Source organism: Tamandua tetradactyla, chromosome 1 (genome assembly GCF_023851605.1).
Source record: "Tamandua tetradactyla isolate mTamTet1 chromosome 1, mTamTet1.pri, whole genome shotgun sequence".
Lineage (NCBI taxonomy): Eukaryota > Metazoa > Chordata > Mammalia > Pilosa > Myrmecophagidae > Tamandua > Tamandua tetradactyla.
This window is the reverse complement of record NC_135327.1, coordinates 97,310,488-97,331,854: the sequence shown is the minus strand read 5'-3', so window position 1 is coordinate 97,331,854 and position 21,367 is coordinate 97,310,488. Positions and strand designations below refer to the sequence as shown.

The 21,367-nt window shown below is 38.6% G+C and overlaps 1 long non-coding RNA gene across 2 annotated transcripts in view; it reads right to left on the bottom strand.

Moving 5' to 3' along the window:
- Window positions 1-21,367, bottom strand: part of LOC143685454 (uncharacterized) — a 52,358-nt gene that overhangs the window by 15,921 nt on the left and 15,070 nt on the right. For both annotated transcript variants that reach the window (XR_013176682.1, XR_013176688.1), the window contains one exon: window positions 19,902-20,034. This is a non-coding gene — a long non-coding RNA (uncharacterized LOC143685454). The remainder of the gene's footprint in view (window positions 1-19,901; window positions 20,035-21,367) is intronic.

The following is a 21,367-nucleotide window of genomic DNA, read 5'->3' as shown; positions in this document are numbered from 1 at the left end:
AGAAGGAAAGTCAGATGTGATATATATAATACAAAAGACAAAATGGTAGAGGAAAATATTATCCAAACAATAATAACACTAAATGTTAATGGACTGAATTCCCCAATCAAAAGACATAGAATGGCAGAATGGATTAAAAAACAGGATCCTTCTATATGCTGTCTACAGGAAACACATCTTAGACCCAAAGATAAACATAGGTTGAAAGTGAAAGGTTGGGAAAAGATATTTCATGCAAATAACAACCAGAAAATAGCAGGAGTGGCTATACTAATATCCAACAAGTTAGACTTCAAATGTAAAACAGTTAAAAGAGACAAAGAAGGACACTATATACTAATAAAAGGAACAATTCAACAAGAAGACATAACAATCATAAATATTTACGCACCGAACCAGAATGCCCCAAAATACGTGAGGAATACACTGCAAACACTGAAAAAGGAAATAGACACAAATACCATAATAGTTGGAGACTTCAATTCCCCACTCTCATCAATGGACAGAACATCTAGACAGAGGATCAATAAAGAAATAGAGAATCTGAATATTACTATAAAGGAGCTAGACTTAACAGACATTTATAGGACATTAAATCCCACAACAGCAGGATACACCTTTTTCTCAAGTGCTCATGGATCATTCTCAAAGATAGACCATATGCTGGGTCACAAAGCAAGTCTTAACAAATTTAAAAAGATTGAAATCATACACAACACTTTCTTGGATCATAAAGGAATGAAGTTGGAAATCTATAATAGGCGGAATGCCAGAAAATTCACAAATACCTGGAGGCTCAACAACACACTCTTAAACAACAAGTGGGTCAAAGAAGAAATTGCAAGAGAAATTAGTAAATACCTCGAGGCAAATGAAAATGAAAACACAACATATCAAAACTTATGGGATGCAGCAAAGGCAGTGCTAAGAGGGAAATTTATTGCCCTAAATGCCTATATCAGAAAAGAAGAAAAGGCAAAAATGCAGGAATTAACTGTTCACTTGGAAGAACTGGAGAAAGAACAGCAAACTAATCCCAAAGCAAGCAAAAGGAAAGAAATAACAAAGATCAGAGCAGAAATAAATGAAATTGAAAACATGAAAACAATAGAGAAAATCAATAAGGCCAGAAGTTGGTTCTATGAGAAAATCAATAAGATTGATGGGCCCTTATCAAGATTGACAAAAAGAAGAAGAGAGAGGATGCAAATAAATAAGATCAGAAATGGAAGAGGAGACATAACTACTGACCTCACAGAAATAAAGGAGGTAATAACAGGATACTATGAACAACTTTACGCTAATAAATACAACAATTTAGATGAAATGGACGGGTTCCTGGAAAGACATGAACAACCAACTTTGACTCAAGAAGACATAGATGACCTCAACAAACCAATCACAAGTAAAGAAATTGAATTAGTCATTCAAAAGCTTCCTAAAAAGAAAAGTCCAGGACCAGATGGCTTCACATGTGAATTCTACCAAACGTTCCAGAAAGAATTAGTACCAATTCTCCTCAACTCTTCAAAAAAATCGAAGTGGAGGGAAAACTACCTAATTCATTCTATGAAGCCAACATCACCCTCATACCAAAACCAGGCAAAGATATTACAAAAAAAGAAAACTACAGACCAATCTCTCTAATGAATATAGATGCAAAAATCCTCAATAAAATTCTAGCAAATCGTATCCAACAACACATTAAAAGAATTATACATCATGACCAAGTAGGATTCATCCCAGGTATGCAAGGATGGTTCAACATAAGAAAATCAATTAATGTAATACACCATATCAACAAATCAAAGCAGAAAAATCACATGATCATCTCAATTGATGCAGAGAAGGCATTTGACAAGATTCAACATCCTTTCCTGTTGAAAACACTTCAAAAGATAGGAATACAAGGGAACTTCCTTAAAATGATAGAGGGAATATATGAAAAACCCACAGCTAATATCATCCTCAATGGGGAAAAATTGAAAACTTTCCTCCTAAGATCAGGAACAAGACAAAGATGTCCACTATCACCACTATTATTCAACATTGTGTTGGAGGTTCTAGCCAGAGCAATTAGACAAGAAAAAGAAATACAAGGCATCAAAATTGGAAAGGAAGAAGTAAAACTATCACTGTTTGCAGACGATATGATACTATACGTCGAAAACCCGGAAAAATCCACAACAAAACTACTAGAGCTAATAAATGAGTACAGCAAAGTAGCAGGTTACAAGATCAACATTCAAAAATCTGTAGCATTTCTATACACTAGTAATGAACAAGCTGAGGGGGAAATCAAGAAACGAATCCCATTTACAATTGCAACTAAAAGAATAAAATACCTAGGAATAAATTTAACTAAAGAGACAAAAAACATATATAAAGAAAACTACAAAAAACTGTTAAAAGAAATCACAGAAGACCTAAATAGATGGAAGGGCATACCGTGTTCATGGATTGGAAGACTAAATATAGTTAAGATGTCAATCCTACCTAAATTGATTTACAGATTCAATGCAATACCAATCAAAATCCCAACAACTTATTTTTCAGAAATAGAAAAACCAATAAGCAAATTTATCTGGAAGGGAAGGGTGCCCCGAATTGCTAAAAACATCTTGAGGAAAAAAAACGAAGCTGGAGGTCTAGCGATGCCGGACTTTAAGACATATTATGAAGCCACAGTGGTCAAAACAGCATGGTATTGGCATAAAGATAGATATATCGACCAATGGAATCGAATAGAGTGCTCAGATATAGACCCTCTCATCTATGGACATTTGATCTTTGTTAAGGCAGTCAAGCCAACTCACCTGGGACAGAACAGTTTCTTCAATAAATGGTGCCTAGAGAACTGGATATCCATATGCAAAAGAATGAAAGAAGACCCATCTCTCACACCCTATACAAAAGTTAACTCAAAGTGGATCAAAGATCTAAACATTAGGTCTAAGACCATAAAACAGTTAGAGGAAAATGTTGGGAGATATCTTATGGATCTTACAACTGGAGGCGGTTTTATGGACCTTAAACCTAAAGCAAGAACACTGAAGAAGGAAATAAATAAATGGGAGCTTCTCAAAATTAAACATTTTTGTGCATCAAAGAACTTCATCAAGAAAGTAGAAAGACAGCCTACACAATGGGAGACAATATTTGGAAATGATATATCAGATAAAGGTCTAGTATCCAGAATTTATAAAGAGATTGTTCAACTCAACAACAAAAAGACAGCCAACCCAATTACAAAATGGGAAAAAGACTTGAACAGACACCTATCAGAAGAGGAAATACAAATGGCCAAAAGGCACATGAAGAGATGCTCAATGTCCCTGGCCATTAGAGAAATGCAAATCAAAACCACAATGAGATATCATCTCACACCCACCAGAATGGCCATTATCAACAAAACAGAAAATGACAAGTGCTGGAGAGGATGCGGAGAAAGAGGCACACTTATCCACTGTTGGTGGGAATGTCAAATGGTGCAACCACTGTGGAAGGCAGTTTGGCGGTTCCTCAAAAAGCTGAATATAGAATTGCCATACGACCCAGCAATACCATTGCTGGGAATATACTCAAAGGACTTAAGGGCAAAGACACAAACGGACATTTGCACACCAATGTTATAGCAGCGTTATTTACAATTGCAAAGAGATGGAAACAGCCGAAATCTCCACCAACAGAAGAGTGGCTAAACAAACTGTGGTATATACATACGATGGAATATTATGCAGCTTTAAGACAAGATAAACTTATGAACCATGTAATAACATGGATGGACCTAGAGAACATTATGCTGAGTGAGTCTAGCCAAAAACTAAAGGACAAATACTGTATGGTCCCACTGATGTGAACAGACATTCGAGAATAAATTTGGAATATGTCATTGGTAACAGAGTCCAGCAGGAGGTAGAAACAGGGTAAGATAATGGGCAATTGGAGTTGAAGGGATACAGACTGTGCAACAGGACTAAATACAAAAACTCAAAAATGGACAGCACAATAATACCTAATTGTAAAGTAATCATGTTAAAACACTGAATGAAGCTGCATCTGAGCTATAGGTTTTTATTTTGTTTTGTTTTGTTTTGACTTTACTATTATTACTTTTATTTTTGTCTCTATATTAACATTCTATATCTTTTTTGGTTATGTTGCTAGTTTTTCTAAACCGATGCAAATGTACTAAGAAATGATGATCATGCATCTATGTGATGATGTTAAGAATTACTGATTGCATATGTAGAATGGTATGATTTCTAAATGTTGGGTTAATTTCTTTTTTTCCGTTAATTAAAAAAAAAAAGAGAGAGAAGGGGTAATTGGAGCTGAAGGGATACAGACTGTACAACGGGACTGGATATAAAAACTCAGAAATGGACAGCACAATACTACCCAATTGTAATGCAATTATGTTAAAACACTGAATGAAGCTGCATGTGAGGTATAGGTTTTTTGTTTTTTTTTTCTTTCTATTAATGTTTTAATTCTTATTCTGTTGTCTTTTTATTTTTTTATTTCTTTTTCTAAATCAATGCAAATGTACTAAGAAATGATGAATATGCAACTATGTGATGTTATTAAGAATTACTGATTGCACATGTAGAATGGAATGATTTCTAATTGTTTTGTTAAATCTTTTTTTAATTAATAAAAAAATAATAAAAAATAAAAAATAAAAAAAAGAATAGATACCTAGCAATGGTATTGCTGGATCATATGGCAATTCTATACTTAGCTTCCCAAGGAACTGCCAAACTACCTGTGGTAGTTAGAGTCAACTGTCAACTTGACCAGGTGAAGGCACCTAGTTCTGTTGCTGTGGACATGAGCCAATAGTATGTGAACCTCATCTGTTGCTCATTACATCTGAGGTCGGCTAGGAGGCGTGTCTGCTGCAATGAATGATGTTTGACTTAATTGGTTGGTGCTTAAATGAGAGAGCGCAAGGTAGCACAACCCAAGCAGCTCAGCATACCTCATCTCAGCATTCGCAGCTCAGCCCAGGTCTTTGGAGATGCAGAAAGGAATTGCCCTGGGAAAAGTTGTTGGAACCCAGAGGCCTGGAGAGAAGGCTAGCAGAGATCGTCCTGTGCATAAGCAAGAACCTCAGCTGAAAGTTAGCTTACTTTCCTCTGAAGAACTAATGAAATAAATCCCTTTTACTAAAAGCCAATCTGTCTCTGGTGTGTTGCATTCTGGCAGCTAGCAAACTAGAACAGAGGTTGTACCATTTTATATTCCCACCAACAGTGGATAAGTGTGCCTCTTTCTCCACATCCTCTCCAGTACTTGCACTTGTCATTTTCAATTTTTTTGATAATGGCCATTCTGGTGAGTGTGAGATGATATCTCATTGTGCTTTGTTTGTTTTTTTAATTAATAAAACCAGTACACATACAACACAAACATTCTTAATGTATGAACATTCCATACTTTGCGGGCAATCAATGCTCACAATGTCATCACATAGTTGTATATTCATCACTATGATCATTTCTCAGAATATTTACATGACTCCGGAAAAAGAGATAAAAAGAAAAAAGAAAAAAACTCATATATACCATACCCCTTACCCCTCCCTCTCACTGGCCATTAGTATTTCCCTCTACCCAACTTATATTAACATTTATTCCCCCATTATTTATTTATATTTAATCCATATGTTTTACTCATCTGTCCATACCATAGAGCATCAGAACAAGGTTTTCACAATCACACAGTCACTTTGTGAAAGCTATATCATTATACAATCATATTAAAGAAACATGGCTACTGGAACACAGCTCTATAGTTTCAGGCACTTCCCTCTAGCCTCTCTAATACACCTTAAACTAAAAAGGGGTTATCTATATAATCTGTAAGAATAACCTCCAGGATAACCTCTCGACTCTATTTGAAATCTCTCAGCCACTGACACTTTATTTGTCTCATTTCTCTCTTCCCCCTTTTGGTCGAGAAGGTTTTCTCAATCCCTTGATGCTGAGTCCCAGCTCTTTCTAAGATTTCTGTCCCATGTTGCCAGGGAGGTTTACACTCCTGCGAGTCATGTCCCATGTAGAGAGGGGGAGGGCAGTGAATTTGCTTGCTGTGTTGGCTGAGAGGCCACATTTGAACATCAAAACGGGTTCTCTGGAGGTGACTCTTAGGCCTAATTTTAAGTAAGCTTAGTCCATCCTTTGCGGGGATAAGTTTCATATAACAAACCCCAAGATTGAGGGCTCAGCCTATTGATTTTGTTATCTCACTGCTTGCAAAAATATCAGACCTTCTCCAAATGGGGAAGTTGAATTTTCCCTCTTTCTCACCATTCCCCCAAGGGGACTTTGCAAATACTTTTCTATTCACTATTCAAATCACTCTGGGATTTATCGGAACATCACTCTGAACAAACCTATAAAATCTCATGCTCTACTCAAGGTTCCATGTACTTATGGTGTTCAGTTATATTAGGAGATGCACTAATCAAAATATAAGTTTTGTACCAAATAAACATTTTTTTTTGCTTTAGTCTCACATATAAGTTAAAGTTTTAAACTATGAATTACCAGGTGGGCCAGGGTGGCTCAGCAGGCAGAGTTCTCATCTGCTGTGCCAGAGACCCAGGTTCGATTCCCAGTGCCTGCCCATGTTAAAAGAAAAAAAGAATTACCATTGATTTTCAACACCCTGCAATATTGACTTTCCCTTGCTCTTTCTCATGCAAAAACATTTTTAATTTGTATATTTAGTCACTATTATTGTACACATTCCTAGATTATATAATCTCAGTCTTTATCATCTATTTTTCCTTCTGATTTCATTGTGCCCCAGCCCTCCTCCCTTTATCATTCTCACATTCAGCTTCATTCAATGTACTAACATTGGCACGAGATATCTTGTTTTGAGATTCATAGGTTCACAGCCAGAAGAGAATTTGTGCCACCTTAATATCATTTAAGGTGATGCATATAGTTGCCAAAATGACAAGGGGTGGACATGTGGTAGTTAGGTCCAGGTGTCAGCTTAGCCAGGTGAAGGTGCCTAGTTCTGTTGCTGTGGACATGAGTCAATGGTACATGAACCTCATCTGTTGCTCATCACATCTGCAGTCGGCTAGGAGGCATGCCTGCTGCAATGAACAGTGTTTGATTTAATTGGCTGGTGCTTAAATGAGAGAGCTCAACATAGCACACCCAGGCAGCTCAGTATACCTCATCTCAGCACTCGCAGGTCAGCCCAGGCCTTTGGAGATGCAGAAGTAAGTCACCCCGGGGAAAGTTGTTGGACCCCAGAAGCCTGGAGAGAAGGCCAGCAGAGATCGTTCTGTGCCTTCCATGTAAGAAAGAACCTCAGTTGAAAGTTAGCTGCCTTTCCTCTGAAGATCTAATGAAATAAATCCCCTTTTATTAAAAGCCAATCTGTCTCTGGTGTGTTGCATTCTGGCAGCTAGCAAACTAGAACAGGTGTGAAATTAGAATCCTCTTTTATTCTCTTGCATGTGGATATCCAGTTCTCTAGGCACCACTTATTGAAGGGACTGTTCTGTCCCAGGTGAGTTGGCTTGACTGCCTTATTAAAGATCAATTGTCTATAGATGAGAAGGTCTATATCTGAGCACTCTATTTGATTCCATTGGTCAGTATATCTATCTTTATGCCGGTACCATGCTGTTTTGACTACTGTAGCTTCATAATACGCCTTAAAGTCAGATAGTGTGAGACATCTGACTTCATTTTTCTTTCTCTGGATATTTTTAGCTATTCAGGGTACTCTGCCCTTTCAGATAAATTTGGTTATTGGTTTTTCTATTTCTGAAAAGTAAGGTTTGGGGATTTTAATTGGCATTGCATTGAATCTATAAATCAATTTAGGTAGAACTGACATCTTAATTTTATTTAGTCTTCCAATTCATGAACATATCAGTGAGACCATATAGTATTTGTCCTTTTGCTTCTGGCTAATCTCATTCAGCATAATGTCCTCAAGGTCCATCTATGGACCATTTGGCCATTTGTATTTCCTCTTCTGAGAAGTGTCTGTCCATGTCTTTTGCCCATTTTGAAATTGCATTGTCTGTCTTTTTATTGTTGAGCTGAACAATCTTTTTATATATTCTGGATACTAGACCTTTATCTGATATATCATTTCCAAATATTGTCTCCAATTGTGTAGGCTGTCTTTTACTTTCTTGATTAAGTTCTTTGATGCCCAAAAGTGTTTAATTTTGAGGAGTTCCCATTTATTTATTTTTCTTCAATGCTCATGCTTTGGGTGTAAGGTCTGGGAAAACACCTCCTATTATAAGTTTTATAAGATATATTCTTCCTTGACCCACTGGTTGTTTAAGAGTATGTTGTTGAGCCTCCATATATTTATGAATTTTCTGGCCCTCTACCTATTACTGATTTCCAACTTCATTCCTTTATGATCCAAGAAAGTGTTTTGTATGATTTCAATCTTTTAAAATTTATTGAGACTTGCTTTGTGACCCTGCGTATGGTCTATCCTTGAGAATGATCCATGAGCACCTGAGAAAAAGGTGTATCCTGCTGTTGTGGGTTTTAATGTTCTATAAATGTCTGTTAAGTATAGATCATTTATTGTATTATTCAAATTCTCTGTTTCTTTATTGATCCTCTTTCTAGATGTCCTGTTCATCAATGAGAGTGGGGATTGAAGTCTCCAACTATTATGGTATAATGTGTCTATTTCTCTTTGCAGTGTTTTCAGTGTTTGCCTCATGTATTTCGAGGCAGTCTGGCTCAGCGAATAAATATTTATGATTGTTATGTCTTCTTGTTGAATTGTTCCATTTATTAATACATAGTGTCCTTCTCTGTCTCTTAGTTGTTTTACATTTGAAGTCTAATTTTTTGGATTTTGGTATAGCTACTCCTGCTCTTTACTGATTTTTGTTTGTATGAAATATCTTTTCCCAACCTTTCACTTTCAACCTATGTTTATCCTTAGGTCTAAAATGCATCTCCTGCAGACAGCATATAGATGGGTCCTGTTTTTAATCTATTCTGCCAGTCTATGTCTTTTGATTGGGGAACTTAATCCATTATTATTTAGTGTTATTACTGTATGGGCAGTACTTTCTTCTACCATTTTACCTTTTGGATATTATGTGTCATATCTAATTTTTCTTATTTTTACCTCTACAGATAGTCTTTATTTCTACACCCTTCTCCACATCTCCCTTTCCTGTCTTTTCCTATCTGACTCTAGTGTTCCCTTTAGTATTTCTTGCAGAGCCAGTCTCTTGGTCACAAATTCTGTCAGTGATTTTTTTTTGTCTGAAAATGTTTTAATTTCCCCTTCATTTTTAAAGGACAGTTTTGCTGGCTATAGAATTCTTGGTTGGCAGTTTTTCTCTTTTAGTGTCTCAAATATATCACAACACTTTCTTCTTGCCTCCATGGTTTCTGCTGAGAAATCTATGTATAGTCTTATTGGGCTTCCCTTGTATGTGATGGATTGATTTTTCTCTTGCTGCTTTCAAAATTCTCTCTTTGTCTTTGACATCTGATATTCTGATTAGTGTCTTGGAGTATGTCTATTTGGATCTATTCTGTTTGGGATACGCTACACTTCTTGGATCTGTAATTTTAAGTCTTTCATTAAAGTTGGGAAATTTTCAGTGATAATTTCCTCCATTAGTTTTCTCCTCCTTTTCCATTCTCTTCTCCTTCTGGGACACTCACAACACATATATCTGTGTGCTTCATGTTGTTATTCAATTCCCTGAGTCCCTGCTCATATTTTTCTGTTCTTTTCCCCATATTTTCTTTAGCTTGTCAGATTTCAGATGTCCCATCCTCCAGTTCACTAATCCTATCTTCTGCCTCTTGAAATCTAACATTGTAGGTTTCCATTGTTTTTTTTTTCATCTCTTCTACTGTGTCTTTCATTCCCATAAGTTCTGTGATCTGTATTTTCAGACTTTTGATTTGTACTTTTTGTTCATCCCTTGTCTTTTTATATCCTCCCTCAATTCATTGATTTGATTTTTGATGAGGTTTCCCATGTCTGTTCAAACATTCTAAATCAATTGTTTCAACTTCTGTATCTCATTTGAATTGTTGGTTTATTCCTTTGACTGGACCATAGCTTTAATTTTCCTAGTATTATTCATTACTTTTTGCTGGCATCTAGGCATCTAATTTCCTTGATTAGTTTATTCTGGAGATTGTTTTTTCTTTTTTTACCTAGGATTTTCTTCTGGATGACTTTGTTGTCTATCTGTTCTTTGACATTCAGCTCAGCTTATTCTAGACCTCTAGCCTAGGTTTTGTTTAACAGATTAGAATTTTTCAGTTCTTCTTTTCTTGTTTCTTGCCCTACCTGTATGGTGCCTCTTCCTCCCTTCCACCCTCAGGAGGGTCTACTTAAGTATTACAGACCTCAGTCAGATTTTCCCTGACGAAACTGGCTTCCTCTCAGGAAGAAAGAGTCACCTGTGTCAGTTTTCCCTGAGGGTGAGACCCAGCATGTTGAAAGGCTTTCCTATGAAGCCTCTAGACTCTGTGTTTTTCCTATCCTGCCCAGTATGTGGAGCTTGTCTGTCTGCAGGTCCCACCAGCCTAAGGTGGTGTGGTACCTTTAACTTCAGCAGACTCTCCCTGGGGGTGTGGTTGAGACAGAGGAGAGGTTGTAGTCTGGTTTTAATAGCTTCAGTTTTCCAGACCCTGGGGGCTGAATTCCTGAGGGAGGGATTCCACCTGAGCTGGATCCCATCCCTTTCCTGACGAGGGCACAGCCTCCAGACAAGCTCTCAGACGAGCTTAATTCTGCCTTTTCTGGGGCAGTTGGAGCCTGAGAAGCCTTGCAGTTGTATGCAAAGAGCAGTCAAGCCACAGAAACACAGCCACAAAAAAGAAAAATCCTTTTCAGAGCAAGACCCCTGGGTTTAAGTTGGTACATTGCTCTGTATATCTCTAAGTCCTATGTGTCCCCTCCTTTCCTTCAGGGCCCAGACCCTTTCAAGTACTTTGTGCAGTCCGATCCAAAAAAACCCTCTATTGTTTTTTGTTTTTTTTGTTTTTCTGTCAGTTCCGTCCCCTCTGGGCTGGGGCTAAAAACAGCAACCTCTGCTTTTACTCCAGGTTCAGCTGAGGTGGGGGCTATTTTTAGTAGTCAGAATTTGTTAACTCCACAAATTGGAGCTTGCTTAAGCTCAGCCCCTTGCTATTAGTAAAGTTCCTTTCCTATCCCCTCTGGGAACCAACCTGTGGTGGAGGGGCGGTGACCACCATGGCTTGGGGGACTCACAGGTCTGAGGGGGCTCACAGCCAGTTCAGCTTGTCCAGACTGGGGTGTGCTGTGTGTCCGGTCACTGACGTGGCCCCAGCAGTTGTTCTGTACTGTTGCTGGTTATTTACTATCTGCTCTGGAGGACAAACTTAATCCCACACCTCACTAAGCCACCATCATCTCTCCCTTTTGATTAACTTTTGACTACTTCTGCCTAGATTCACTCTCAACTAATCAAGTTACTACAACCTACTTGAACAAGAGCAGCTCTAAAATTTTTGTAGCAGCTCTAAATTTCAAGAGTAAGCAACTTTCTGTTTAGGAAACTGAAGGGGTGGCCCCAGACTCAATAAATTCTGTCTTCATCTATTTAGACAAAAACTTGATTAACCTTTGTGTCCCCAGACACCCAGCCCAGCACAAAGCTTTCCACAGAAGGGGAGATCATAAGGTTCTTATTGAGAGGATTGCTCACCTCCTCAATACTCCACTTTCTCAAAAATATTCCAGAGCAGAAGTGAACTCACAGGGCCTTGCTTTAACCACATTCGTCAGCTCACACTCATCCAGACTTTTCTGCCACTGTCAGCCACAGAGTCCAACTGAAGTCCATGCCCCCTCATGCTTTAAGTCACCCACTTTCCTGCATCCCCACCCAGCAAAAATGTCACTCAGAGAGACTGTGCTAGTTTGCTGGCTGCCAGAATGCAACACACCAGAGACAGATTGGCGCTTAATAAAGGGGATTTATTTCATATGTTCTTCAGAGGAAAGGCAGCTAACTTTCATCTGAGGTTCTTTCTTATGTGGGAAGGCACAGGGCGATCTCTGCTGGCCTTCTCTCCAGGCCTCTGGGTTCCAACAACTTTTCCCAGGGTGATTCCTTTCTGCATCTCCAAAGGTCTGGGCTGAGCTGCAAGTGCTGAGATGAGATATGCCAAGCTGCTTAGGCTGTGCTACGTTGTGCTCTCTCATTTAAGCACCAGCCAATTAAGTCAAATGTCATTCATTGCAGCAGGCACGCCTCCTAGCCGACTGCAGATGTAATTAGCAAACAGATGAGGTTCACGTACCATTGGCTCATGTCTGCAGCAACAAAGCTAGGTGCCTTTACCTTGCCAAGTTGACAACTGAATCTAACTACCACAGACACTCCCAGGTTGGTGCCACATTGTCTCCAGCTTTTGACTCCACAAAAGGGCTTCTCCTCTTTCACATTCTTTTATCATCTTTCTATTTTCGAAGCCTTTCATTTAATAAATAACAACTATATTACCTCCTCCCACTAAAGCGCCATCATCTGCAACTAATGTGTGTTCAACCTCGGCTGAGTTATCCTGGAGAGGGGTTTACTACACCTGTGACAAGGTCCTCTCCTCTGCCCTTTGAGTGGCACTTAAACATGCAGAAATACATCTGGAATCAGTCCATTGTATCAGATGATCAGATTTAGTTCCTATTTGACACTTTGCTTTTCCCTCCAAGTAGTCCATAAAGACTTGGACCAATTTTGTTTCAGTGCATTGTATTTTCTAAATGAGCAGAAATGAACACTTTGCCTCAAAGTTTTACTGAGAGTGAGAACAGGTTCAAATTATCATTATTTTTTTATATCTTTATGGAAAAAAATTAACTTTAGTAGAAAATGTACTTTTCTGGGATTTCAAGAGGCTTACGTTTTTCTTTTTAACTTAACTGTATTTTCTAACTTTTCCATAAGGATTCATCTATTATTCTATAATTTTTTAAAAACAGTTTTATTTTTTCCTTCTTTTAAGCCAAAGTTCCTCAACCTCAGCACAATTAACATTCTAGATGTGATAATTCTTTGTTGGGGCTACGGGGAGGGGGGCTGCCCTGTGCATCGTGGGAGGCTTAGCAGCGTCCTTGGCCTCTCCCCACTAGATACCGGCAGCAGCCACACAGCCATCACCATTAAAAGTGTCAATTATGACAATTGCCAAATGCCTTGGGGCACTGGCATTTAATCCCCATTTAAAATCCACTGTTCTTAACTATGGTTTGGGGGTCTGTGAAAGTTTGGGGAACCCATTTAGATAAAAAGGAAGAAAGAAAGTACTATATTACCTGAAAAAAAAAAAGATTATCAAGCTGCTAAATTAGATATATTAAAGAGGGCAAGCCATTTCTAAACATTGAATGTCAAACTACACAACCCTTAGGTTAATATAAGCCGCAGGATGGTCAAGGGTTAATTAAGTTGCCTTTTGGGGAAAACAAGCAGGACCAGCTGCAAAGCACTGCCAGAGCTCGGAAGTGTTCCTAAGTCTGAAAAGTAATCAGAAATGGTGAAACTAAAATCCTTTACTTACCAACTGGGTGTCATTGCTCCCCATAGGAAGGATAAGCAGGAACAGAGAGAATGGGAGGTGGTACGTGATAAGAGCAATTCAAACAGTGACATCATAAAATCATCATTGTCAGGATGCTCAGGGAATGGAGTGCTCTCCTCCTACGCCGAGATGAACTGGAAACTCCCCTCTTCATTTCAGCATCAACCTTTCTCAAGTTAATTAGTCTGACCTCCACTCTCCAGTGCAGTACAGCTATTGATTCAGAACCTTCCAGTGAAAAAGCCCATCTCATAATTTTAACTGTCCAGGTACCATCAATATATGCAGCAGGAATGAGTTAGAAGGAGAAGTTCCTGGCCTAACTTTCACCCCAGGAAGAGAGAGATACCAAGAATTTCTACAGCCACCTTGGGAGATTCGCCAGGATTGCCTGAGAAGAAAGGAAAAGAAAGGCTAGAAATGCTTGGAGCGTTTGGAAGGGCAGAGCTGGCAGTGATGTCTGAGAAAGGGATGGAATTTGGCATTTCAGGAAAAGCAGACTCTAGCCTTACCCCTGCAGCACCCTTAGCTGTGGCACCACCCCAGAAGGGTGCCAACCTGAAGGCAAAGGCTTAGATACCATGGTTAGCCCAGATGTAGTAAAGCTCCTTGCTTTTAAGCAAGCATGCCAATGGTGACCAGTACGAATACGATCCCCAAATTCTTGGGCAACCCTAGGAAGGGTGGCGGGAAAAATTTCGAAAGACTTTCATATAGTCAACAACAACAACAAAAGTTTACTGGGTCATGTCTGTATGCGTTCCATCATCTTTGAGCTATTTTGCAACTCTGTAAGCTGTAGAAAATAGATGGTAAGGCAAATGATCTTGAAATGCAAATGAATTTCATCCAATGGAATGCAATTACTTATTGCCCCCAGATATTGACCAGTTTTGCATCTATTTGCAAATTAATTTCAGCATTCCTAGGGTCCTATAAAGGTGCATGATTTTTAAATTCTCCTTTGAACCAGTGCTAAAACATCTTGCTGGTTTTCTCATTTATGAATGAATTAAATAAAATCTTTGATCTGTGTTCATTGTATATTTGTTAGAGAGTGACGATTTTACCTTTCTCTTAAAAGCTATCCTTTAACGAGGGGGAGAACACCTCAAAACATTACCCAGATTAACCTTCTCCACACCACAAGCAGCAGGGACATGGTGTCAGATTTAATTCCGTTTATAAAATCAAAGTAATGTAACAATGATTGCACCCAATGTGGAGGGGTAAGATTCACACTTCGTGACAAAAGTAGAGAGTTTCCAGAAAGTTTACCTTGAAGCCTTTGGTTTGTTTTATTTGGTTTCGATTCTTAAAGAGCAGCATCATTAGTTGCTACCTGGCCTCAATTTAAATTTGTCTTTTTCATCCATGCCTTCATTAAGTCTCCACTGGGTAAGCCCAGGAGTCACTCTGAGATGAAGCCAATTGTCTGTTCTCAAGGAACTTAGAACTGAGTGCTAAATACAAGGCTGCCAGGGAAAGAATATTTGGTACTTGTTGAAATTTCTTTCCTTAAAAGTGGGATGGAAATCTACACCACTAGCTCATGGAAGATAGTTAGTCAAGTTTTAATTGTATTGGCATATTAAAATGTTCCCAGGTAGGAAAACATCTTATTAATCTCTGTGAATAGAAATTCTATACATTATAAAAAACATCATGGTACAATTATGCAATAGAACACCTTACTAGGATAAAGGGACTGAACTGGAAATGTTATATAAAATTAGTTATGTTCAAAATACATACACAGACCATTCCAGCCAATCCTAAAGACCCCCTAGGGCAATTTATAAGATTCTACAAGGGTTCCAGGCACTAGAGTAATTTGCCAGAAACCTACAACCTCCAGATGGGTCCCTGGTCCAGATAAGTCCTGAAACTAGCCCAGCCTTTCCAGAACATCAGACAGTTTCATCTCTTTACCGCATATTAGTGACAGACCCTTCCAATATAAAAACTTAGAATTGCCATAGCCCAAAAACCCTAATGAAAAATATAGAAAGATCAAAGGTGGTGGTGGAATTACACATAGAAGACAGGACTTAATAAATGACTATGAATACTGAATCACTGAAGTGATTTCTCTCTTAGTCTCCAGTACTATAGAGCAGCTAGAAGTAAAAACCTAAAACTGTGAAATTGTAACCCATGTCAAAGTCTGAAATATGTTCTACAACTAATTGTGGTGCTGTGCTTGGAAATTTATAGCTTTTTTGTATCTATGTTATTGTTCACAAAAAAAGAAGGAAAAAAGTCGATTATGATGATAAAAAAAAAGCCTCCTATATTCTGGAGCAGCTAGAAGGAAAAATACGAGAAGATCGTATGGTAGCCTGTGACAAATTCTGGGATCTATCCTGTAACCACTTTTTGAGGAATGCTTTGAAAACTATTGCTTTTTTCTTTCTTTGCAAAACACACACACACACACATACACACAAGGTAGAAGTAATTATTTACTTGAAAAAAGACTACATTTTCTGGAAAAGAAATACAGCAGACATAGCTCCAAATTACACTTGTTGTGGTATTTTGTTGCCTTCTCTTTTAGCATCCCTCCCCTCCATACACGCAGCTTATTTCCTCACAGGAGTGCCATGTCCCCAAAGTCCTTCTGTCATCCTTTAAAACACATCAGTTTTCAAGTCGTCAGAAAATAACCATGTGAATTCAGACTAGGTTGAGAATGACTGGAAACACTTGAGTTTGATCATATTTAAGTTTTAATGAGAACACCTCCATTCATTAAGCACTTAGCTAGTGTCTTTGATGTGCAAGCATTGTGTTTCTGCTTTACATGACACAAAACTATGCATCAGCAGAGCCTCTCTTCTGAGCTCCAGACACTTACAACCTACTGCCTACTTGACACCTCACACCCAAACAAAACTCTTAACCTCCCCTCTCCAAACAGTTCCTTCCCCAGTGTTCCCATCTCAAGAAACAGCATCCACTGTCCATTTAGGCACTCCAGTCAAAATCCCAGGCATTGTTCATGATTCTTTTCTTAACTCACCCTTCACATCTAATCCACCAGCAACTCTAACTGCTCTACCTCCAAAATATACCCCAAATTCATGGACTTCTCTCCATCTCCTAGTCCAAACTACCATCATTTTTCATCTGGACTAAAGAAACAGCTTCCCTGCTGGTCTCTGAGTCCCCGTTTGCCCCTCTAAAATCTATTCTCTACACAGCAGCCAAAGCAACCTCTCAAAACCACAAATTAGACCATAGAGCTCTCCCACAATGTCTTCCATTGCACTGGAAGTACAATATGAATTTCTTATCTTGGCCTCGAGGCCAGCCACGACCTGGCCCCACCACTTCTCCGATCTCATCTGCTGTCTTTTTGCCCTTGCTATCTCTGCTCCCATCTCACTGTTCTCTTCTCACTTCTCCGAACAGGTTGCGCGTGTTCTGCCTTGGGGCCTTTATTTGCTGTTCCCTTTGCCTGGAAAGATCTTACTTAGCTCATCACACAGCTGGCTCCCTTGTGTCATTTAACGAAGCCCAAACATCCCCTCACCAGAGAGGCCTTCCCCAGCATACAGTAGCCCTCCCAATCACACTCTACCATGCTACCTTTTTATTGCCCCACTCTCCAATAGCAGCTCTATATAGGTGAGGATCATGTTTGTCCTGTTCACTGCTCCAGCTCAGTTTGAATTAAGCACATGCAGTTGCTTGATAAATATTCATTTTATGAATAAAGATGCAAGATAGAAGGTTTAGGGAGAAATCTTTCCCAGCACCTTTCAGTTTATTTCTGTCACTGCAGTCAGTTCTCTCAATGGGCAAGCTCAGCCAGTCCTATGTGGAAGAGAGATCTAAATGATAACTTCCAGGTACCCACAGTTTTAGAAATTACAAGGAAAGAAAATACACTCGACGTACTTCCAAGTAACAGGCAGGAAGTCATGGAGGAAGTATTTGTGGGGTCACCTGTATGAACGCATGATTAGGGTCACTCTTCTGGATAGAAAAGGAAAGAAAAGCTTCACCATGCCCTCACTTCATTTGAGAGAAGCACCAAGAACCCCAGGTACTTCTTCGGACACCCAGAAAGGAAGAGTTTGAGAAATAATCCTCAGAGAGGATTATTGAGGACTTGTTTTAACATTACTATTAAAAGACCTGGAAAAGAGAGTCATACAGATCTGCAAAGACCCTCCACGACTCATTTAACTAAAGAGTTACATTAGGCTGCTAAGAAAGTGCTGAGTGGATCATAAAAAAAACTAAAATTGATCCAAAGGAAGCAAGGGAAAGTATCTCTGATCAGGGCTACACAATAATTTTGAAGAAGGTAATACAAAATGATCCTTTAAATGCATCAAAGTCACATAGTAGTTTATGTATGTGTTTAAGACTATTTGATTCTCACTATTTAAAAAGTTGCTTAGGATGACATAGAGGAAGCAGAGAGACTCAGAATTTTCTGCTTTGGTCTAAGGAGGAAAATGGAAGAGTCCTACTTCTGAATAGCCTTGTGGAACGTACAACTCCAACAATGACCTCCATGATGGACAAAGGCCAATTGTCCAGAGCAGATCCTGGAAACCACGGCACAATTCCCTTCTGCACAGTGATGTGCGTGAAGATGGATGAGAGACTTCAAAATGAATGGAAGAACCCACAGGACAATGGCACTGTGGCTTCTGTGATCCGCTAGTAGTTGAGTGAATAAATAGACTTTTTTAACAGCCTCAAATTATCCATGAAGGTTATTTCAACTTTAAAAAATACTAAACAAGATCCCACACCAAAGGTTTTTAAAAATTATGGACAGAGAATTATGGCTCTGAATCAGGACAGAGTATGGTTATAGCTATGTTCATCTCTGGGCTGAGAGTTGGAGGTCACCATGGAACAATATGGGAACCTTGAGGCCAATCCTGGGTCCACAACCCCTCACTTGTTAATTGTGTGGCCTTGGGCAAGTTCCTTATCACCAGTTCTCAGATTGCTCATCTCTGACTTGGGGATAGTAATACTCACAACAAAGGGCATAGTGAGGACTAAAAAAAGTAATGACTATGTTTTTTTAAAGTGTGATAAACTCTCACACATAGTAGGGATTCAGTAAATAGGAACTCTCATCTTTCTTCCTTCATGGGGGACAGTCTCAAAGAGGCCAGAAAGATAAGCTTTTCTGATTTCCCACAGGTCAAACTCACAGATACATGGTAAAATGACTTCACAAGGCCTTGGAAGCAGAAGGAAAGTAAATTATATTATGTCGAAAGAAGGCAGGCTTAGGCCACCAGAGTTAATACTGGGCTAGATCTCCAGGGCTTCTGGCCACCTGCTCTGGGGGGCAATGAACAGCTCATACCAGGGTCACAGTCCTTGCTTAAAGTATCATAATAACAACAGCTCTTGTTTATGGAGTGCTTCCACTCTGCCAGATAGGGATCTCAGCACTTAGCATACATTATCCCATTTAATCCTACTAAATGGGAACTCTTCTTAGCTCTACTTTACCGATGAAGAAACTGAGGCACAGGGAAGCTTAGTGACTTACCCCTGCCTCCTGCTCTGTTCCCAGGCTCATTCTACAACCTCCACTCACGTGCTTTCTGGAACCTAGTTTAATAATGACTCTTATCACAACTTTAATGTACTTGTCCAGCTTAGCAATAGACATCAAATTTTAAATGCTCATATATTTGACCCAGCAATTCCTTTCCTAGGAATGCACAGAAATAATCACTTTAGAATGTAAAAGTTCTGTAGCACAAGGCTGTTTGTTACAGCGTTGGCTCAAATAGCAAAAATAAAACAGACAAACTAGGAACAAGCTAACATGGCCACTACTAAGATTCTGGCTAAATAATTTATGGGGCATCTGGGCAATTAGGAGCCTATAGAGGCATGAAAAAGAATGTGGTAGTTCTAAATGCACTGACCTTTAAAGTTGTCACAACGTATGAAGTGAACTAAGCAAGAGAAAATACAGAATGTAGAATGTAAAATTATCTTGTTTTTATAATAATAAATAAGGTATAAGCAAATAATGTTAATGAGGGAGAAAAGAAAACCATCTAAGGGAAAATAACCAAACTATCACCAGTGGTTGATACTTGTAGAAATTTTCCATTTCATTATATAATCCCGGTTTTGGTTTTTTTTTTTTTTACAATAAGTATATATTAATTTTTAAATCAGAAAAAATAAAGGTACGCATTTCTATCCTTACCTTTACTTTGTCTCATTTGATCCCTATGATTACCCCCAGGAAATTCATAAAATGGGAGAAGAAATTCAGCTCAGAGAGGCCAAATGACTTACCCCAGGTCATCCAGCTGACAAATGACGGTCCCAGCTGTCCATCCAATGCTACAGTGCACCAGGTCCCCGAAACAAATTTTAACAGCAGCTTTCAGCCATGTACAAAGTCATGATCCATCCGATTTCTGTGGTTCTACCTCAAGAAAGATGTAGAAGTGTTGAAGATTCAGGGAGAAAAAAATGAAACCGTCAGGGGGTGGTGCTATTTCTAAACACTGGACAGCCGAGACTGTTTGAAAATGAAGTTTAAAAACCGTGGAAGTGGCAGATGCATAGATCAGAGACCTGCTCTCTAAATTTTGAGACCCTGAAATGTGAAGGTGTGATTTCAAGTTTGAACATGCTAGCTTTGGATTCGGTGAGGGGTAAGTATTATCTGTAGGAAGCATTACACTAAAGCTGATACAAAGTGAAATGATAAATAATGGACATTTACATCAGTTCGTAAATGATAGCTCAATCAAAGGGTAATATGGGAGACAACAGCTGGGCCTGACATGTCACAAAACATCCCACTGAGTCTCTGCCAGGGACAGAATTTGGGGCATGACTCAATGCCGCATTTATGATCATCATTTTACTCCTCTTCCATTCCCCAGGAGCAATAAGACTTCTTTTCTAATGTGTTAGATCATATACTTTGGGTTTAGATTTCATTCTTCAAAATAGATCATTTTAAGCTATTTGAATTTGCTTTGGTGTCGTCACCTGAGACACCACCTTATTTTGTCCATCCCATCTCCAATCCTTCTCCTATTTGGTATTCAGCAAATCTTGTGACCTTCCATTGTTTTTCTCTTGGATACTCTTATCTATTAATTGTATTTTCAAAATTTACTCCCCCCATTGAGCATATCATAGTTAACACCATCATCCTAGGCATTCAGGCTGTACTTTATTTTATATTTGGCTTTTGCTTATTTAAACATAATCTAGTCTTTGTTAAACCCACATATTCAAAAAACTATTCCTGGATATTTTATCTACAAAATAGTTATATCCTACATGTAATAATATAATAAATTATATATTGGAATCTGTAAGTATAACAGATGAGTAAAGCCAGATTGTATCATATAGTAAATTATATTAATAAAGTAGAGATATAATTGATGAGGACATAAAGTGGGCATAAGCCCATCACTAATCTCTCTCCTTAAAATGTTAAAAACAAAACAGTGTGCACCTTAAGACTTCTTTCCTCTTCTACTTTTATACTGTCTAAATTCTCAACTTACAACTTCTTCCACTAAAACTTCGTCATCTTGGTTATAGGATCAGTCAGGAGCAGTATCTCTGGGCATTGGAATTTGAGCCACTCCTTCATTCAATATTCCCATTCCTTCCTGCACCCCACACTCTAGATAAAGTACAGTGAGCAAATTGCTAAGAACCGTCATTTAAAAATGTACTCAAATTGGGCAAAATTTCATCTCCACTAGAGATTGTAGAATCCACTTTTTTTT